This window comes from Cervus canadensis, chromosome 28 (genome assembly GCF_019320065.1).
Source record: "Cervus canadensis isolate Bull #8, Minnesota chromosome 28, ASM1932006v1, whole genome shotgun sequence".
Lineage (NCBI taxonomy): Eukaryota > Metazoa > Chordata > Mammalia > Artiodactyla > Cervidae > Cervus > Cervus canadensis.
The window spans coordinates 51,381,452-51,400,617 of NC_057413.1; the positions used below are offsets into that span (position 1 = coordinate 51,381,452).

The following is a 19,166-nucleotide window of genomic DNA, read 5'->3' on the forward strand; positions in this document are numbered from 1 at the left end:
TGTCATTTTGTATCCAAGGAAACCTAACTCTTCAAGAGTGAAAACATAACTCATCAGGCCTACTGGAAAGAACCTACAGAACAGACTTTGTGGGGTCTTCAAGGGTTAAAGGTCAAATTAAAGATCTTACAAACTGTTCTTAGGTGATCTGTTCTTAAATGAGTAAAACAATATCTGACTTCTCATTCAGGGCTCACATTGATAAACCTTGTTTCAAATCTACCAAAAAAACACTCATTCTATAAGTTTCCCTACCCATGTATTAACAGTATTTTCATCATAATTTCCTAGTAAGTAAAAGCCTATTTTACTATCATATTCCCCAAATGATTTTTCTAGAAATAAAACCAGTTGCCTGGCATTCCTCCTATCCTGCAAATACTATGCTAATTCAAAACTAAAACACCTTCATATTATGCATAGATGAAAAGCAAACGTATCATGGTAAATTTGTTATTTAGACTCCTATAATCTGTCTTAAATGTCCCTTCTATTAACCTTTTTCTTGTTCATCCTTCATTCCAGATTATTTTGAGTTTTGATAGACATGGCCAAATGAGCCTTTTAATTTGTATCTAGTTATAGTCCCTGGTAAGGTGTAGAAATGCCTGTTTCATCACACTGGTCCCAACATGGTTATAATGCTTGCCAAACTAATTGGCAAATTTTAATCTAATTGTTTTAATTTCTAGGCTTTTGATTATTAATAAAATAAAACATTTTTTCAGATGTTTATTGGCCATTTATATGTAAAACTAAGATCATGGCATATGGGCCCATCACTTCATGGCAAATAGATGGGGAAACAGTGGAAACAGTGTCAGACTTTATTTTGGGGGGCTCCAAAATCACTGCAGATGGTGACTGCATCCACGAAATTAAAAGATGCTTACTCCTTGGAAGGAAAGTTATGACCAACCTAGATATCATATTAAAAAGCAGAGACATTATTTTGCCAGCAAAGGTCCGTCTAGTCAAGGCTATGGTTTTTCCAGTAGTCATGTATGGATGTGAGAGTTGGACTGTGAAGAAAGCTGAGCACTGAAGAATTGATGCTTTTGAACTATGGTGTTGGAGAAGACTCTTGAGAGTCCCTTGGACCTCAAAGAGATCCAACCAGTCCATCCTAAAGGAGATCAGTCCTGGGTGTTCATTGGAAGGACTGATGCTGAAGCTGAAACTCCAATACTTTGGCCACCTCATGTGAAGAGTTGACTCATTGGAAAAGACCCTGATGCTGGGAGGGATTGGGGACAGGAGGAGAAGGGGACGACAGAGGATGAGATGGCTGGATGGCATCACTGACTTGATGGGCATGAGTTTGAGTAAACTCCGGGAGTTGGTGATGGACAGGGAGGCCTGGCGTGCTGCGATTCATGGGGTCGCAAAGAGTCGGAAACGACTAAGCGACTGAACTGAACTGAATATGGTATTTTTCTGGTTTGACTATTTAAGTCTTTATATCAAGTGTTTCTATTGAAATGTTCACCTTTATCTTAAGAGCTGCTTTTAGGAGCTCATTGTAGCATGGATATCAGCTCCTTGTCACTCATGTTATAAATATTTGCCCATCATTTGTTTGTGGTCTCTTAACTTTTTATGTTGTCCTGTTTAGCACAAAAGTTTAAAATGTTCATGGAATCACATCTGTCAATCTCTTCCATTATGGATTTTAAATCTGGGGTCATGCTAAAAATTTTTTCTATGCAAATATGGTAAAAAAAAATCCTCTTATATTTACTTCTCACACTTTTTAGGCGAGTTCATTTGTTTGTTATAAACATTTAAATCTTCAATCTTCCTGAAGTTATTTTAGGTTTGGGTATAAAATAGGGCTTTAGGATTTCCCAGGGGGCTCAGTGGTAAAGAATCCGCCTGCCAAGTAGAAGACAAGGGTACATTTCCTGAGTCAGGAAGACCCCCTGGAGGAGGAAATGGTGACCCACTCTAGGATTCTTGCTTGGGAAATCCCATGGACAGAGGAGCCTGGTGCGCTACAATCCATGGGGTCACAAAAGAGTCGGACATGACTTAGCGACCAAACAACAACAAGGGCTTTACTCTCCTTTTCCTCCAAATGAATAATTAGCTATCCCAGCTACATTTCTTCACTGAACCATTCTTTATCAAGATCACCTGGGAAAATCTTTATCAAGTTTAAAGGTGCATATTGCCATCATAAAATTCTAACCTGAATATTTTTAAAATTCTATGCTGTCTTTGTCTTTTCTTTTGCTAGTTACTTGCTTAATTGGCATCTTGGTCAACAACATAGAAGAGTGTTATGTTATAAGCCTAAGAATTATATTGTTAAGTTTCTTATTAGAAATGATTAGCCTGATACTCTTAAGCAATTAAGCACAGGAATGTCATCAAGCAAAACTGGGCTAAAGTACAAACAAAAAGTCCAAAAGGTTTCCTGGAAAATATAATCTACTTAATCCAAAGTCTCTTTACCCAAAACATTGCAGGTGTGAACCAGTCCTAACACCACACTTTTATAGTAAATGTCTGCTTATCCCTAAATAATAGAGGAAACCTTATGACCAGATTTTTAAAAAATTTTATCTTATGAGAAAGAGGCAAATGATAAAGAAATTATCTTCAAGACTTTATTTAAAGTCTGTATTTCAAAAGACCTTCTTTAAAGCAAAACAACAGTTTCCACTGCCTGTGGGCCTCTGAAGATTAAAGACTGACATTTACACGGAGAACCCAGAGACTATGATGACCAGATCATCCTCATCAACAAAATTCAGCCGTATTTTGCACTTTTTTCATGTCTGTTCACCTTTTTGGATTTTATTCATTTAACTGACCGTGCACAGGAGATTTACAATAACTCTAGAAAATGCTAGGGCACTTTCACACTTATTAATTCTTATGGATATTTGTCCTCCATATGCCAGAGCCCAGGTTTTCATGTGCCATTGAACTGGAGCTTCTATGAGATTCTCTGTGGCTTGCTGGGGAGTGGGGTGCTCTAAGAGACACCCCTCCCCGCATTTCCTCTGGTTTTGTGTACTACAGTGGTGGAATTCAGCAAGACTAGAACTACCTGGGCATGGGAGAGAGGGTAATGCTCTACATCTTTTGCACCATCCTTCTAGGTTCCTAGATTATTTTCACAGCTATTAAGACCATATATCCAGTCCAGAACTATGAAGGCCTTGATATCCTGTGAGCACATCTCTGCTCAGACACAATCTATGTAACTATGGGTATTCCCTGACAAAAATCTTTGGAAAGAGAACAAGGCAGAATGTTTTGAAAATTGCAAAGATGTATGTTTAGATCGGGTAGAATGTGGTTTCATAAGGCATTCCTGTTTGTTTAGTCACTAAGTCATATTCGATTCTTTTGTGATCCCATGGACTTCTGTGACTCCATGGACTATAGGTTCCTTTGTCCGTGGGATATGCCAAAAATAATGGAATGGGTTGTCATTTTCTTCTCCAGGGGATCTTCCCGACTCACGGATCAAACTTGCATCTCCTACATTGGCAGGTGGATTCTTTACCTCTGAGTCACCAGGGACACGAACATGAATAGCCTTAAGCAAAACTGTGAATTCAGTGACATTGTTGGGGGAAGCCATTCGTCTACTTTCTGAGTTGTTCACCCTGGGGACACACCCCAGCCACTGCTCACATCCTTCCATACCCAGTACCCTATTGCTTCTTCCAGTTCATGCTTGCACCAAACCAAAGTGCTCAGAAAGCCTTCCTCAGTGATCATTGCAAAGAAATAGAGGAAAACAATAGAATGGGAAATACTAGAGATCTCTTCAAGAAAATTAGAGATACCAAGGGAAATTTTCATGCAAATATGGGCTCAATGAAGAACAGAAATGGTATGGACTAACAGAAGCAGAAGATATTAAGAAGAGGCGGCAAGAATACACAGAAGAACTATACAAAAAAGATCTTTATGGCCCAGATAATCAGGATGGTATGATCACTCACCTAGAGCCAGACATCCTGGACGCGAAGTTAAGTGGGCCTTAGGAAGCATCACTACGAACAAAGCTAGTGGAGGTGATGGAATTCCAGTTAAGCTATTTCAAATCCTAAAGGATGATGCTGTGAAAGTGCTACACTCAATATGTCAGCAAATTTGGAAAACTCAGCAGTGGCCACAGGACTGGAAAAGGTCAGTTTTCATTCCAATCCCAAATAAAGGCAATGCCAAAGAATGCTCAAACTACCACACAATTATACTCATCTCACACGCTAGTAAAGTAATGCTCAAAATTCTCCAAGCCAGGCTTCAGCAATACGTGAACCGTGAACTTCCAGATCTTCAAGCTGGTTTTAGAAAAGGCAGAGGAACCAGAGATCAAATTGCCAACATCTGCTGGATTATCGAAAAAGCAAGAGAGTTCCAGAAAAAAAACATCTATTTCTGCTTTATTGACTATGCCAAAGCCTTTGACTGTGTGGATCACCACAAACTGTGGAAAATTCTTAAAGAGATGGGAATACCAGACCACTTGACCTGCCTCTTGAGAAATCTGTATGCAGGTCAGGAAGCAACAGTTAGAACTGGACATGGAACAACAGACTGGTTCCAAATAGGGAAAGGAGTACATCAAGGCTGTATATTGTCACCCTGCTTATTTAACTTGTATGCAGAGTACATCAGAGAAATGCTAGATTGGATGAAGGAAAAGCTGGAAACAAGATTGCCGGGAGAAATATCAATAACCTCAGATATGCAGATGATGCCACACTTACGGCAGAAAGCAAAGAAGAACTGAAGAGCCTCTTGATGAAAGTGAAAGAAGAGAGTGAAAAAGTTGGCTTACAGCTCAACATTCAGAAAACTAAGGTCATGGCATCTGGTCCCATCACTTCATGGCAAATAGATGGGGAAACAGTAGAAATAGTGACAGACTTTATTTGGGGGTGAGGGGGGCACTCCAAAATCACTGCAGATGATGACTGCAGCCATGAAATTAAAAGACACTTACTCCTTGGAAGAAAAGTTATGACCAACCTAGACAGCATATTAAAAAACAGAGACATTACTTTGTCAATGAAGGTCTGTCTAGTCAAGGCTATGGTTTTTTCCAGTGGTCATGTATGGATGTGAGAGTTGGACTATAAAGAAAGCTGAGCACCGAAGAATTGATGCTTTTGAAATGTGGTGTTGGAGAAGACTCTTGAGAGTCCCTTGGACTGCAAGGAGATCCAACCAGTCCATCCTAAAGGAAATCAGCCCTAAATATACATTGGAAGGACTGATGCTGAAGCTGAAACTCTAATACTCTGGCCACCTGATGCAAAGAGCTGATTCATTGGAAAAGACCCTGATGCTGGGAAAGATTGAAGACGGGAGGAAAAGGGGACAACAGAGGATGAGATGATTGGATGGCATCACCAACTCGATGGATATGAATTTACATAAACTCCGGGATTTGGTGATGGACAGGGAGGCCTGGCGTGCTGCAGTCCATGGGGTCGCAAAGAATAGGACACGACTGAGTGACTGAACTGACTGAAATGAAAGTGCTCAAAAATGTCACTGACACCCTAATTTGAATGAGTGTGTTCATTTACTTTTCCTAAGAGTATATTTCTGTCTCTTTAATTACAGAACGAATGACATCAGAGGGCACATGGATACCAAACTATCGAGCCCCCTCGTCCTCAGCACAAGACATAAACCCTTCATGAGAATCCTGTCCCTGTTTTTCAAAAAGAGTAAAGGAATACACTGTCTTTTTAGAGAAGCAAGATATATGTACCTATGAGGCACGTCAGCAACAATTTACATCAACTTGTGGTCATGCATTAAATAGGAGTGCGTGCAAGTCAAGCCTCTTAGACTCAACATGTTCATGCTCCAGTTTTGACACTTTATGCTCATGGCTACTATTTTGCACATTAAATAACTAGAACAAGAACAGCTGAATAATTTGCTCAAGATTATGCCACTTGGTAACGGCAACCCACTCCAGTTTTATTGCCTGGAGGATCCCATGGCAAAAAGAGCCTGGTAGGCTACAGTCCATGGGGTCGCAAGAGTCAGACACAGCTTAGTGATTAAACCACTGATGGCTGAATAAAGTACTCTGTATGGTTGTATAAAGTACGATCCTTTTAAATTTGGGTTATGGTTGAATAATTAGTAGTTGTTTTATTAAAAACATAACAAAAGGTTTGTGTTAATACTCTGATAAATTACAAAATATATTTTAATCTGATTTTGTTACTTCCCTTGACTCTGTAATCTCCAGCCTACTGTGTGTTATTACCAGGTTTGATTTAATGGATTTGTCCATGGAAATGCCAAAGTCATCATTTCCCCCTACCTCTGACCTTCCTTCCATACCTCCTTTGGTAACTTCCCATGATTTAGTCTCTGGCATGGATGAATTACATTGAATATCAGGCTTTCATACATGGATTCTTCATGAAAAAGAAAAAGGAAAAGAAAAATGACTACATTTCAAGGCCTGTCAGAAAATATAACATGTCACTTTGTACTTATTTAGGGGAGAGAGACAAGGAAGTGATTAAAAACATCAGTTTGTGAATTTTTCAGAGCCCAGAGAAGAAGGTAAATTGGAAATACTTCCTGGAAATACACCAATTAGGTCAAATCTTAAATTAATTCATCCTAAAGTGAAAATAAACTTGATCTTCTTAGATGGCTCAGTGGTAAAGAATCCACTGCCAATGCAGGAAATGCGGGTTTAGTTCCTGGGTCAGGAGGGTCCAAGGGAGAAGGAAATGGCAACCTGCTCCAGTATTCTTGCCTGGGAAATCCCATGGACAGAGGAGACTGGCTGGCTATAGTCCACGGGGTGGCAAAGAGTCAGACACGACTTAGTAACTTAACAACAACAAGACTAATATATTGCTAATTTGTGGAAGCCATGAGATTGAAGTTTGTGCAATTATCCTTGGTGGAAGGAACCTTCTTTATTTCAGTCAATCCACCTCCCAGACACCCCCTCTCCAAGAAGAAGGGATACTGTATTGAAATCGATAGAGAGAAGGTTATGCTTTGAATCAACAACCTTGAGCCTGAGACTCACATAACATCTCAATTTATATAGTTACCAAGAAACTGAACTCGATTGTATCTGTTCATTGTTTTCTCCACTCTCCATTCCTTTAGTTACCCTTCTTCAGGAAATGGGATATTGAAATATGAGTTTCAATTATCGAAAACTAATCTCAGATTAACAGATGGTAAGGATGATGCTAAGACACGTTCTAAGGAATCAAATCACAGCGTTAGGGCTTACCTGTGATTCCACTCTTCACATCACAGCCCCTGGGAGCCCTTCTTCCGGGGTAATCGTGGCTCAATCACCTCTTGCTCTGTTTGGAAAGACAATCGTAATATCTGAGCCACAGCAGCTCGCTGGAAGGTGTACAGGCCACTGATTTCCCAGTAACTCCTGTAGCACATTGCTACCCTGTAGGCAGACAAGCCCAGAACACACCCCCTTCAAGAAGGAAGAGAAAAATACCTTTCTGTTGACTCTCCCTCCCACTTAGCGTCCCTATCAGGCCTGGTAAGAGGAAGGAGCTCAGAGTCCATGACCTAATTCTCCCAGCAGACAGAAATCACAGAGGGGAAATGGGAGGAAAATGCTCTAGGGGAATGCAGGACACTTCTGTCCTCGATGTGTGTATTTCACAGTGTCATTATGCCCAGCTTCCACAACCAGCCTCTGGACACCCAGGGTCATACCTCATAAAGCAGAAGGAATGCAGCCCTCCGTGTGTAAGTTTCAGGTGGGGAGAGGTGGGTCATACCAGTGGGGTATGGAGAGAGGCAGATATTATTTCTCCTTTTCTGATTTTCTTGTGCAACACTGAATAATTGGCCTGCTACTTTCCCAGATGGAGCCCCCTCAGACTTCTGTTTGGAATACTACAGAATGAAGGTGGGCAAAGGAGGGCCCTGGCATGTACGCACAGGGAAAATGCTTTTAATATGTTGTTTGTCCTTAGAAAACCTCATGCTAAAACTTGTTCACTTCTTGCATAAGTTTCTTTCTCCTTTCTCCCATCCAGGTTGAAAACTAACACTCCACAATCACCAATAATTTGAGGTAGCTGACTCTAAGTCACTCTGTAACTTACAAATGATTTGAGGCAGCTTACAATACTAACACTTAAAATCATACTAGAATAAACATAAAGAAATTTAAACTGTAATAGTTCTATACACAAACTATATATATATATGTATATGGAATATTAAAAAGAGAAACTATAAAAGTAGAGCATCAACTAAGAGAAAGAATGTAAATAAAAACCTATTAGGTAGTTGTCATGTTTTGTAAATTGAAAGCTTGTCTATGAACAGAGCTTCCTAGCAAGGAAAAGAGGAAGCTAGTCTGGTAGACTGCTCTTATTATCAGAAGAGAGAAGAAATATACACTTTCTCAGGAAGAACAAAAAGGTCTTGGAGCACTAAAATCTAATAGAAATCTTTTTTTTTAGAGAGAACAATATTCCCCAAACTATCAAGGTCCATAACTTCGAGTTGAAGACTGACCTTCAGTGCCAAGCAGGCCTAACCTCAAAGTGATCTTCTTGTTTCCAAATCCAGCTTGGCCACTGGTCCACATCCTCGCTCTTCATGACCGGGCCTGGATCTGGTCCAGTGGAAGAGTTGACAAGAGAACGAAGCCATTCTGACAACCCCCAGTTTTTCAAGGGCATCAACCATCCCTCCTGTGTCACCCACTAGCCTGGGTGGAATAGAGCTGATGTCATAATTCAGCCAAGTTAATTCCCTTCTCTTCATGTGCCTTTTCAGCACGATTTTGCCTGTTTTGGAGATCCACCAATGGTAAGTGGGGGCCAAATATTCATTGAATACGAAGAGTCAAGGTCTTCTAGACCTGTGTGCGTGCCTTTGGTTGATCCAATGCCTAACGTTCTAGGATCAGATGCCATCTTTGCAGTTCAGTGCTGCCTTTTCCTTTTGTCTGTATTAAAATGCAAGAGCTTGTAGGAGCACTTATGTCATTGACATCTCAGTGTTCGTAAAATGAGGCTAATATTTACTAATTACTTAGGGAGAAAGTAGCAATAGAATTGGGTGGAGGGGGAGGGAGAGAGGTAAGGAAACAGTGGAAGAGTGAACAAATAAAAACCGATCAATCAGCATAGAACTAGGCGTGGTGAGGGCTGGCAGCTCTGATGACAGCTTTATTCACCTCCAGCTCTTTGTGCCATGAAGCCCAGCAACTTCCTAGGCACTGGTGTATAACCCTTACAACCAAAGTGACCCCTGCTGTTTCTTAGACCAAAGAAATGGTTTCATTTAGCAGATACAGTAAGTCTCCTACATATGAATGAGTTCCGTCCCAAGCATGCATTTGTAAGTCCAACAAAGTTAGCCTAGGTCCCCAACTAACACAGCTGACTATACAGTACTGTGCTGTAATAGGTTTATAATACTTTTCACACAAATAATGCATAAAAAACAAACAAAAAGTTAAGAGAATATTTTTAGTCTTACAGTATTGTATCTTGGAAAATACAGTGGTACCGTGCAACAACTGGCATACAGGGGCTGGCATCAAGCGAACAGGCAAGAAGAATTACTGCCTGGAGGAGGAAGATGGGATGGGAGATGGTAGAGCTGAGGGACTGTGGCAATAGGGAACAGAGGGCAAGCTGCAATTTCACTCACACCTGATGATGATGGAACCTACATTTCAACGCATCTTTGAAAATCTGCAAGTTGAAGCTTCAATATATAGGGGGCTTACTGTTACAAGAAAATTAAGCACCCAGTAAACATCAGTGGTTTCATAAATACATTGATTCTGGTGAAACTCTGAATCCAAATAAATGAATGTGTTTAATAGCTAATTCTATAGTTGATAGAAGACGATCATAGTAGGCACAATATTTAGGTTGTGCCGAAAAGACCAATGCAGGAGCTCCAGAAGATTCGAGTTTGATCCCTGGGTCAGGAGGATCCTCTGGAGGATGAAAGGGCAAGCCACTCCAGTATTCTTACCTGGAAAATCCCATGAACAGAGGAGTCTGGTGGGCTACATACAGTCCATGGGGTCACAAAGAGTCAGATGTGACTGAGCAACCGAGTGCCCAGGCATGTCACACAGAGGGTGTGCTTCTAACTACAATGACTCAACCCCAAACCATTTAGTCACCCCTTGTAGCTTCCTCCTAATAATTTGTTAACACACGCAATGCTGAATTTTTCATTATTTCCTGGTTAGGGGATGGGGTGCCTCTGTCATGGCAGAGAACAAAAAGAAAAGGGAAGAAGCATAGTGTGAGCCTTGGGGTGACATGTATGACACGTCTTTGTTATAAACATAAGAAGAGCACCTTCTGCAAAGTCAGAGTCATGGAAACACTGCTGCTCTGGTATGACTGCTCCTTCTGCCCCCAAATCTCACACACTGACCTATGAAGCAGAAACAAGGTTCTTCACTTGACAGTACAAAGGCAGCTAAACAAATGCATTTTGGTCCATCTGGTCAACTCTACACTTTTTTTCCTCTGGTGGTCTTGACCACAGAGCTTCCTTGGCAAGGCTGGCTCCAGCATCCTGCGAATGCTGAAGAAGAGCAAGAAGGAAGAGCATCAGACCTTCTAACTCCATCTATTTGTGTTGGTTTCCTGAGCAGTCTGATGGCTTCATTTCCAGCAAAAGAGCAGTCACAGGAATAAACAGCAATAAACCTGAGGTCTGGGAGAAAGGAAATTGTAAACAAAATTGTATTATCAAAACTAGTTATCTAACTCTTCTGACCTCAACAAACCTTTCTGGAGAGACAGTTGTGAGTCTGAGACAGTATCTTAATTGAATCGGCAGGTGGACCTACAAAGGACATGAACCCATGCCAAGGAGTGTCCATCCATCTGATGTGCTGGATATCCTTTGAGCTTGATTTCTGAGAAGCTCTGATCCAGGAGCAGCAAACACAAATGGCTACCTTAAATGATATGGTGATTCAAGCGGGGGAGAGGACCTGAACTGATTCCGGTGGCTTTATTCCATTATTGTGAAAGGGTTAAATGCAATTTAAAAAAGATTCAGGTATAATTATACAAAAAAAAAAAAAACTGAAAGGAGAAGTAAAGAAGGGAGGAGTTGATTATAAAATGCAAATTACAGTGAGTAATGTGGTAATTCTTACAAATATGGCAAAACAATCAAAATGGATGTAGTCTCTTACCACTCAGAACTAGGACTTAAAGAGAGGCAGGTGGGGACTTATTAGACTGTCTGAGGACAAAACTTGGTCAATGTGACTTATGAGAAACTGTTGTGGGGGATGGTGTTATTGCAAAATAATAGTATTGCTACTAAGCATTAATGTAAAGGACATTTGGACTTCCCTGGTGGTCCAGTAGTTAAGAATCTGCCTTGCAGTTCAAGGGACCAGGGTTCATTCCCTGGTTGGGAAGATCCCACTTGCCTTGAAGCAACTAAGCCTGTGAGTCACATCTACTGAGCTCGCATGCCACATCTAAAGAGCCTGCACACTGCATGGAAACATCTTCAGTGACTCAATGAAGATCCCATGTGCTGCAACTAAGACTGGACACAGCCAAATAAATAAATAGTTTTTTTAAAAAAAAGACATTGAAGTAAACAAGGAGAGAGTTTGCAAAACTAACATGTTTAGTGCTCAGTAAAAACAGCTGATTCTCAACGCTTGACAGTTCATCTCATTCTCTCCTTTGCTGTCTAGGTCAACTTCTAGGTTTTTGATTGTTACACTTGTCTCTTACATGATTGGGAGAAGTTCCTATAGTCTTGCAAAGACTTGCAAATTACTCTCAAGGCTATGGTTTTTCCAGTAGTCATGTATGGATGTGAGAGTTGGACTGTGAAGAAAGCTGAGCACCGAAGAATTGATGCTTTTGAACTGTGGTGTTGGAGAAGACTCTTGAGAGTCCCTTGGACTGCAAGGAGATCCAACCAGTCCATCCTAAAGGAGATCAGTCCTGGGTGTTCACTGGGAGGACTGATGTTGAAGCTGAAACTCCAATACTTTGGCCACCTCATGCAAAGAGTTGAGTCATTGGAAAAGACCCTGATGCTGGGAGGGATTGGGGGCAGGAGGAGACGGGGACGACAGAGGATGAGATGGCTGGATGGCATCACCGACTTGATGGGCATAGGTTTGGGTAGACTCTGGGAGTTGGTGATAGACAGGGAGTCCTGGTGTGCTGCGATTCATGAGGTCGCAGAGTTGGACACGACTGAGTGACTGAACTGACTGACTGAATCATGTTCCAAGGACTGTTCTGAGTCATTTCCATGTGTTTGTATATCCTCAGCACTCTGTGAGGCAGTAACCACTAACATCCCCATTTTACAGATGAGGAAACAGAGGCACAGAGCAGTTAAGGAAATGATGGGCTACGAGAGGAACACAACCAGACTTCAGAGTCTATTTTCTGAACCTTCATTGCTTCTTAAAGACATACGAGAAATACATAGAGAAGTGCCCAACGCTTGCGGAAAAACCAAAGGAAAGGTAAAGGCAAGGTTGTCTCAGGTACTAAAGAGACACAGCATTCTTAGCATCTGAACTTTCCATAATAAGTTGGAGACCAAAACCCCATAGAATCTACAGTTTCATTTCATTCAAGTGGCTTCAAGAGTCATTAAATTCAAGGCCCTGGGTAAATTCAACAGTCAGGCAATCCTCTAACCACTGCCCTTAATCAGTTCAGAATGTACTATGTTTGAATGTCAGAGATAACAGAGAAGAGAGAGCCATGGACTATAAAAGTAGTCCATGAGCTTTTTACCCCCTACTCTGCCTGTCTTTAAAGTGAGAATTATGCAGCACCAAAAAAAAAAAAAAAATTCCCTGAGAGGCCAGTGGTTAGGACTTGGGACTTTCACTTCCAGGGCCCGGGTTCGCCCTCTAGTCAGGGAACTAAGATTCTGCAAGCTGTGCGGCCAGCAGAAAGAACAATAAAATAAAATAAGAAAGGACTCCCACCCTAGTGGACCCTGCAGACCCTCATGAGGCACATGAAATACACAACCACAGGCACCAGAACGTATCCTTTGTGTACGTGTGATGCTCAGGAATTCACACGAGCACCTGGCAGGCTCAGTGAAGAATTCCTACTAATACAAGCATGTGTGCTAAGTCACTTCAGTCGTCTCTGACTCTTTGTGACCTGCTGGTCAATAGCCACCAGGCTCCTTCCTCCATGGGGTTCTCCAGGCAAGGATACTGGTGTTGCCATGGCCTCCTCGAGGCAATCTTCCTGACCCAGGGATCCAACCCCATCTCTTATGTCTCCTGCACTGGCAGGCAGGTTCTTTACCATTAGCTCCAACTGGGAAGCCCTAATACATTTTCCACGTTGAATTCTGCTTTTACTACACAGGTTCTAGAGTCCAAACCCTTAACAGTAAGATGTATTTCTCCACCCGCTGAAGCAGCAGAGTAAAGTAACACCACAGAGATGGAGAACAGTTGTGAATCTGTTAGATTAGAGGCTAAAAATCCAACAGACTGTCATTTCATTGCCCCTAAGGGTGCATTTTGAGGATGAAAAGTTGTCCCAGAACAAAATAAATCTGATTCTGTCCCTGGGCACTTTTTCTTTGACATTATGGCTGTCTTAGGCTTCCTTAAGAGAATAAACATCCGTTGAAGCTGTGACCTGAGATTAGGGCATTCTTTTTTACTTAAGAATTGCTTCTTTTTACCAAACCACAGGTTGACTCCAGGCCTTCCCAGGAGGCTCAGTGGTAAAGAATCCACCTGCCTATGAAACAGGAGACACAGGTTCAATCCCTGGGTCAGGAAGGTCCCCTATATGGTGATGGAAACCTACTGGAGTATTCTTGCCTGGGAAATTCCATGACAGAGGTGCCTGGCGGGCTACAGTCCATGGGGTCGCAAAGAGTCAGACATGACAGAGCTATTGACCACATACGTTGACCCCAAGGCTTCAGAATGTCCTTTAAGCATAGGGAGACATCTAGCGGCCAAGATTCACAATGTGCAAGAAGCCACCTGTTAACAAAATCGGGTACAACTGCTCAGATTGCCATGAGTGCCCAGGGGACCTTGCTGGGAGGTGAGGGGAGGAGAGAGTGTGGTCTAATCTCCAAGAATCTGAGCTATTTTGTCTACTTGCAGTAGAGTTCACTCATTCATCTACTTAAAATTCAGCTAACTTTCATATTAAATACCTACTAGGTGAAAGATGCTGTGCTAGGTTCTGGGGACCTCAAAATCTGTGAATACTTCTATTTATAACTCTATCACTTAATAGAAAGGCTTGAGCCTAATGGAAAAACTAGGCCACCAACAATCAATTAAAATCCATTGTGATAAGGGCTACCCACACTACGGCAGCCCCTGGAAGAGGCCCTTGCATCTTTGAGGATTAGGGGAAAGCAAGTCTAAACCACAGGTCTCAGACTGGCACCCTCAGGGCCCCATCTGGCTCACAGATGTGTTTCACTTGGCTCAGGCAATGTTTTTAAAACTATCTATTTAGTTGCTAACATTTAAACATAAGGGGATTTCACATGCAAATTCAGATTTTTTAGTTGGGGCATTTTTTGAAATGGGCATGTCTGACAATACTGTTTCCCTATTCCTGCCTTGGTGACATTTGGTTGGAGCTGAATACAGGCTGCCCATATTCTTGTAGCTTTTTTCCATCACCGCCGAGAATGTACTGTTTCAGCGAATTTTTGGTAGGTTTCAAATGAACAGGGTAAAAAACTCAAACTTAGAAAAATATATTTGTTGGAAAATTAGTCTCCTAAAACTTGTGTTTCACAGCCCACAGATTGTCATCTACAAAAGCACACACTCTCACCAGTTAGATAGTATATAAATATGTATCCCTACCTTACAACTTAAACCGGAATCCATTTCATCTGGGTTACATGTCAAAACAAAATATGAAACTATAAAGATACTAGAAGAAAAATGGGAGTTGTTGCTCTTGTATCCCTTAATTTGTTGAATTAATGACAAAATCTTTCCAAATTAAAACCCTAGCCCAGACATGACCCAAAGGAACAATTGGTATTCAACTATATAAAAAAGATGGGGGGCAGGGGAGGATGCTTCACGGTAAAAAAAATACAAAAAAAATAGCATCTAAATATAAATAATTGGGCTTCCCTGGTGGTCTAGTGGTTAAAAATCCACCTTGAAATGCAGGGGCCAACGGTTCAATCCCTGGTCTGGGAAGACCCCACATGCTGAGGAGCAACTAAGCCAGTGGGTCACAACTGCTGAAGCCTGTACACCCTAGCCCTTGTGCCCCGCAACAAGAGAAGCACCACAATAAGAAGCCTGCCCACCACAACTAGAGAAAGCCTGCACGCAACAGCAAAGACCCAGGGCAGCCAAAAATAAAAATAAATAAAGCTGAGTCTTAAGAAGTGAAATAAATAAATAAATATATTTGGGAAAATACTTTCAATGTATATCTTAAGTGACTCTTCTCTTGAATGTGTAAATAGTTCTCATAAACCTGTAAGAAAAAGTTATATCTGTTGAATTACTTTCTAGGCCCACTGTTTACCTGGGATGTTGCTGATTAGCAAACTCCAACCTGGGTAAATTTTGTGTCCTTGTAAATGCTCCACTTGACCTGAAATGCCGTCTATCCAGTCAGCCAAATATCAAGCCAACTCTGGGCTCTATATTCATTTCCTTGTTCTTTCTCAGCCCAAGCAAGCAGACTCTGTAGCCTGGGTCAATCAGATATTTTCTCTTTGCTCTTCCTTATTCCTTGTTCTTTACCCTGTAAAGCTTTCGTTTTGCACTTCTTTGAATGGAGACTTTCTGCTTCATGAAGTGTTAAATAAAGCTTGTTTGTATCAACTGAACTGTCTTCTTTAACCATTTTTACCACAACCAGAGAGAGAAGTGGACAGAATGATATGAAAAAAACAAAACAAAAATTAAAATAATTCTATTATTTTATTTTTTCACATAAATATATGAAAAGCAAGGAAAAGTCTAACATAACAAGAAAAATGAAAAGCAAAACATTAATGAAATATTATGTTTCCCTTCTCCGGTGGGGCAAAGGGTTGATAATACTGTTGCCGGTAGGAGGAAATAAGCAGTCTCATATCTAGCTAGTGGGAGTATAAATCAGTAAGTCTCTGCCAAATTTTAAAATGCACATATTCTTTAACCTAGCAATTCAATTTTCTAGATATAAAAAACTACAGATATACTCGCTCACGTGCAAAATGATATCTATATAAATATGTCTGGTGCAGAATTATTTTTGACATGTGACAATTGGAAGCAATATAAAAGTCCACCAGTAGGTGTGGGGATTGTTTTTATTTAAAACGTCTGCACAATGTAAACCTCTTTTGTTTTAAGCAACTGAAATTCTGAAATTGTTACCACCATGTGACTCCACTGGCTAGTAAAGAAATCAGTTCAAGAGTGGAACAAAAGCTATCCATAAGAGAAATCTGAAAAATTAATGGCATTTGCTTCTGGTCTGGCTAATGTGCAGCAAAGAAACTGTTGCAGGAGACTGAACTAAAAGCAATCCATGAAAAAAAAAAAAAAAAAGGCAATCCATGTAATGCCATGAAACAGTTGTGAGAACTTGTCTGGCGAATAATAACATACTGAATAAGCTCATGGTCTTAGGTTAAGAAGTTAGAATCCCTTTTAACACAGCTATTGGCTCTCTAGACAATGTAACTCAAAAACATAATTGGCTTTTAATCTGTTTTATTCCAATTAGTTCAATGTGCCAGTCACTATGCCCCATTTCTTTTCCCAGCAGCTACCTTGAGTGTATCAGGCTTTGATGGGAGAACTGTACAGGTCTATAATCCTGGAGCAATTTTGTCCACTGCAAGGATTTACCTAGACCCACTTTAATTATTCCAGATGTTTAAGCACAAGATTTGATCATCATACTCTTGACTTGCTCCTTGTCATGAGGCTTAGTTGTAATTGGCCTTAATCACTCAAAGGCCATATCAGGTTTAATTTTTTCTAGTTAGAAATGGGAATTAGTTATAGCTTCTGTCTGACCAGATCCTGGAGTTTGAGGACTTTTCTTCTTTTCATTCCTCCTTGAGAACAGCCATCTTTTTCTTACAATGCATGTTTGGTTTTTTTTCCAGTTATCTACTCATTTGTTCCAACACTGTTGATTGAATAATCCATTTTTCCTCATTGATTTGACATACCACCTGTATTAAACATGAAATTTTTTTGTGCCCTTTAATGGACTTCACATTCTCTGCATTCATCACTATCTACTCAAAGACCAGCTTGGCGTTATGTGCTATAGCTTCATAATACACTTCTAGATACTTACTCAAGGGAAATGAAAATAATCTATCCACACAAAGAGCTCTATGCAATGTTCACAGCAGCTTTATTTATAATAGCCCAAATCTGGCAATAATCCAAATTTCCATCAACAGGTAAAAGGACAAACAAATTCAGATATAGCCACAGAATGGAATACTACTCAGAAGATGTGTAATGTTCTTAGCATGATATCTGGGTGTGTAAGCTATAATAAGGAAGTTGTGTTCTGTGCAAGAACAATGCTGTACAAGGTATAAGGTATAAGATATTGGGAATTCCCTGGTTGTCTAGTAGTTAGAACTCTGTGCTTCTACCACAGGGGGCACAGGTTTGATCCCTGGTTGGGAAACTAAGATCCTGCAAGCTGTGCAATGCAGCCACCAAAAAATGCCTTAAAAAGAAAAAAAAAAAGGCAAATACAAGGTGTTGCCTTCCTTGGTTTTAATCTGTACTCATCCTGATGAGCTTCACCGCTCTTTGCCTACTTTGGATTATAGTGTTTCCATGACTGTTCGAGTGGATGATAACTTCCATTCTATTCAAAAAGTATATACCAAGACTCTATGCACGGAGCCCATCATTAAGTACTAATACTTAAATACTGTCAGAGACACAATTAGAAGTAAACTGGGTCCCAGGATGTAAGACAGGAGCTAACAGTTTTGCATGGGAAACAGCACTAATTCATTAAAAAAAAAAATTGAGAACAATATTAGGCATCACAATGAACATTTCCAATGCCTCTTACCTGTTTACGTTCAATAAAAGCAACAAGCAGAAGAATAACCTTAGTATCATAAGAACTTAATCAACACCTTAAGCGATGCCACACTCGCAGATCTTCTCACTTCCACCTGGTGGGACAGCCAATTTGTCTTATGACGTCATTTTCCATGGACTGGGGCTCCAACTTTTGGCTTTCCTGTTTCTGGCTTTTCAATAAACCATCACGGTGTTATCATACATTAAATTGTTCACCCTTTGCTGAACTTATTTTGTCTTTGGCATGTAGTTGAAGTTATCTCATGGAAGTTATTCTAATCCCTCTTAAATGAGTCCCTTTAATTTGTCTTAATTTTAATTTTTAGACCTCAGAGCACATTCTTACACAGAGTAATCTCAAACTTAGTGCTTCTTTCATGATTTCTATATATTTATTCATATATATTCTCAAGGTTACACTTTGCAAGTTGGGGACCTAATTTGTAATTTGTCACATGTAAAACTTTGTAACAAAAACTTCAAAGAAAATCCACTTGAGTGCGGGGAGCCGGCCTGACTGCTCAGGCCCCTTCTCGGCCCTGAGAGAGATCAAAAGGTCCCTCTCTGTCCCGCCACCCCTGATTTGTTAAAGTGCAAATTGGCCTTTCTCACCTCCCTCAAGGAAATCGCTGCAGCCACCATTTGCCTATTTTCCTGACTCTGATAAGATTATCGGGCTCCTGTGAATGGCTTATGTCTAGGTAGTCTTTACCTGATTGTAAGATGCTGGTGCCATGCTCTGCTGGAGTTAAGATAAACCTCTTAAAACTAGTATCTGCAGTTCTGCACGTATACAAGTCTTTGATCTAAAATTTGGTGAATCCTGTTAGTATATATATGTATGTTACCCCTCAATAAAGTCGTCGGAATCAGTCACAAGCTGACTCCGTCCCTCTCAACCCCATCTTTCTTAGTCTTTTATTTCTCAGGTGCACTGGTGATTGCGTCCTTGACCTGTTCATCTAGCCGGCAGGCCCGGCAAGTGGCGCCAGAACGAGGAACGTGGGCGGATCCCAGAGCACAGCCACCCAAAAATATTAAAAGTGATCCCGGGAGAAAGCCTCACCTATTCAGGTATCGTTGGAAA

At 40.8% G+C, this 19,166-nt stretch overlaps 1 protein-coding gene across 6 annotated transcripts in view; it reads right to left on the reverse strand.

Annotated features, from left to right (window-relative positions):
* Nucleotides 1-15,622, reverse strand: part of ADGRF1 (adhesion G protein-coupled receptor F1) — a 53,105-nt gene extending 37,483 nt beyond the window's left edge. For 2 of the 6 annotated variants that reach the window (XM_043450010.1, XM_043450009.1), the window contains exons 1-2: nucleotides 15,543-15,622; nucleotides 7,259-7,334 (exon numbers count right to left, since the gene is read on the reverse strand). The gene's annotated coding sequence lies outside the window, so the exon portion shown is untranslated. Of the gene's footprint in view, nucleotides 1-7,258; nucleotides 7,395-7,486; nucleotides 7,550-15,542 lie in introns of those variants that run through there. The other 4 variants (XM_043450014.1, XM_043450008.1, XM_043450012.1 and 1 more) reach the window with 3 other exon arrangements.
* Between the last annotated feature and the right edge of the window lie 3,544 nt (nucleotides 15,623-19,166).